This window comes from Cibotium barometz, chromosome 31 (assembly GCF_041138505.1).
Source record: "Cibotium barometz isolate CiBa-2024 chromosome 31, ASM4113850v1, whole genome shotgun sequence".
NCBI classification, from domain to species: Eukaryota; Viridiplantae; Streptophyta; class Polypodiopsida; order Cyatheales; family Cibotiaceae; genus Cibotium; species Cibotium barometz.
In genome coordinates, this window is record NC_141076.1 from 42,849,776 (window position 1) to 42,853,256 (window position 3,481).

Sequence of the window (3,481 nt, forward strand, 5' to 3'; positions counted from 1 at the left end):
TTCAAAAGTTGAAATGTCACTCACATAGGTGAGGTCTTGCTGCCAGATCCAGAAGGAATATCCCCAGGGGTAGGGAGTGGTGTTGATGTAATGGCTACTTTTGCAACATAAAATGATGACAGGGTATTATCTAAGATATAATACCCATGTTCACCAATCCCATGGTACAAGGGAATTGTCCCTACGCTCTCAAAACCATCATCAGTTTGCAATAGACCTTCAATAAAAATTTCATGTTCTGCACCTAGTTTTTCTTTCATTAATTCGGCTGATAATAAACATTTCCCATGTGAAAATGACAGTCTAAAAAGAGGGCCTCCAACTTTGTGTAGAAAAATCTGAACATCTGACTCAGAATCCCTACATTTCAGGAATACATTCCAAAAGAAAGTATAATGTGAGCACGTGATCCATTAATATTCAAAACAAAGTAATACTATATACATTACACGTGAGAAAAAGGCATAGGCTTCCTTTGGAATGAAAGTCTAATGAAAGGACAAGCTGGAAAAGCTATTTTTTAGTATATTTACTCACTAGTTTGAAAGACTACTAAAACAGACTATTTCTAGATGTTGCAATCAATCATGGCGTGGTAAAACTCCTTCTTCTCTTTATGTGTTATTTCTCATGCACTGTTTTGCCATTGCTTCTTATTAGGTTGCCACCCTCAAGCTGCTCTCAGACCACCCTCCTCTTAAGATACAATGGAGCTGCTCTGTCTTTCTATTTATATATTACTATCTCTAGTTTTCTCAACATTTTCAGAGGGTGATACCTCTGAAGAAGAAAATAGTGAAATTAGTGAAAATAGTGAAATGGCTCCAGAGGAGCCAGATACCCCACCCGCTGAATGGTATGAGAGCTGCCATGATGGAATCGCAGATAGCGATTCCACCACAGAATATTCTCGGGTGGACTGGTACAATTTTCCTTTCGAGGAAGAAGAAGAGGAAGAGGAAATACAAGAGGAGGAAGAGGAGGAAGAGGAGGAATATGAAGAAATGCCTGAAGAAATGCCCGAGCAGGAAGAGGAAGCAGAACATAAAGAAATGCCCATTGAAATGCCCGAGGCAGACACAGGCACAGGCTATGATGCAGATGCAGAGAACATCCCCGACTCCCACGGTGAGAAAGATGACAATAAGGAAGATAGGGATGACAGTGAAGAAGATGACAGTGAGGAAGATGGGGATGCATAAATTTCCCCATAATTTTGTCCTGCAATTTTTCTAGTAGGATTTTGCCGATTTTGCCCTGTAATTTTCCCAGTAGGACTCCAACTAAATTTGCCCAGTACATTTTTGTTTTGTAATTTTTCCCAGTAGGATTTTGTTTTTGTAATTTTGTACTGCAATTTTCCCAGAAGGATTTTGTTTTGTAATTTTCCCAGTATGATTTTGAAGTATAATTTGCACATTTTTCCTTGTACTACAGTGGTTTAATTTTTAGTGGTTTAATGTTCAAGTAAGCACAATAATATATATTCACACGACTTTTTAGACTTTTAGAAGAAGTCCTTTTTAGAAATATTTACACGACTTTTAGAAATATTTACACGACTGTAATCTATTGGAAGACCACGACTGGAATATATCTGCACAGTAACGTTGTGAAGTACAACAACGTTGAAGATGAAGATGTCTGCTGCGCTCATGTTGCAACTCTCACCCTCACGACAAAGGGCATCACCTGCCCGAGCATCACCTGCCCGAGCATCACTTGCCCGAAAGAGAGTATGTTCTTTTACGTTTTTTAAATGTGCGTTTTTTCCTTGCGTTTGTATTTTGTGTGTGGGGCCAAGACCATGAATGTCTACTGGCACAAGATGGTCATTGTAGAGCTTTAAGGATCAAGTGCGCTGAGCGCACTTGATCTAGGAGGCCCTACACAGGCATGTCTTGTCTATCCATGGAGGCATCCACATTAGCAAAAGATGTCTATGTTTTTGATGGGCATGTTGAGCCCTTGGCCACTGTAGAGCTAAACATTGGCTTATGCTTTATCTGCAGAGCTAACATGGTTATTGTAGAGCTTCCTGGATCAAGTGCGCTCAGCGCACTTGATCCTGGAGGCCCTACACAGGCATGTCTTGTCTATCCATGGAGGCATCCACATTAGCAAAAGATGTCTATGTTTTTATTAAAAATAAGGGCTCAACATGCCCATCAAAAAATTTAGACCTCAACATGGCCACTGTAGAGCTAAACATTGGCTTATGCTTTATCTGCAGAGCTAACATGGTTATTGTAGAGCTTCCTGGATCAAGTGCGCTCAGCGCACTTGATCCTGGAGGCCCTACACAGGCATGTCTTGTCTATCCATGGAGGCATCCACATTAGCAAAAGATGTCTATGTTTTTATTAAAAATAAGTGCTCAACATGCCCATCAAAAAATTTAGACCTCAACATGGCCACTGTAGAGCTAAACATTGGCTTATGCTTTATCTGCAGAGCTAACATGGCTATTGTAGAGCTTCCTGGATCAAGTGCGCTCAGCGCACTTGATCCTGGAGGCCCTACACAGGCATGTCTTGTCTATCCATGGAGGCATCCACATTAGCAAAAGATGTCTATGTTTTTATTAAAAATAAGTGCTCAACATGCCCATCAAAAAATTTAGACCTCAACATGGCCACTGTAGAGCTAAACATTGGCTTATGCTTTATCTGCAGAGCTAACATGGCTATTGTAGAGCTTCCTGGATCAAGTGCGCTCAGCGCACTTGATCCTGGAGGCCCTACATAGACATGTCTTGATCCAGTAAAAAAATTTACACCTTACATAGACACCTCAACATGGCTACTTACTGTAGAGCTAAACATGGCCACTGCAAAGCTATCTGGAGGCTTCATCTGCAGAGCCATTGTAGAGCTTCAAGGATCAAGTGCGCTCAGCGCACTTGATCCTAGAGGCCTTACATAGACAGACCTACATAAACATGGACCTACATAAACATGTCAACATGGACCTACATAAACATGTCTTGATCCAGCAGAAAATTTACACCTCAATATGGCCACTGTAGAGCTAAACATGGCCACTGCAAAGCTATCTCGAGACTTGCATGTGCAGAGCCATGACTATGCCATCATAGTCATTCTAGAGCTTCCAGGATCAAGTGCGCTCAGCGCACTTGATCCTGGAGGCCCTACATAGACATGTTTTGTAGAGCTAAACATGGCCATCATAGTCATTGTAGAGCTAAACATGGCCACTACAGAGCTATCTCGAGACTTCATCTGCAGAGCCATGACTATGCCATCATAGTCATTGTAGAGAATGAGTTTTTACATTGGCCATTAAAATCCAGATTGTAATCAATAGCAGTACATTATTACAAGCAGAGAGCTAAACATAGCCACTGCAAAGCTATCTCGAGACTTGCATGTGCAGAGCCATGACTATGCCATCCTTGTCATTGTAGAGCTTCCAGGATCAAGTGCGCTCAGCGCACTTGATCCTGGAGGCCCTACATAGA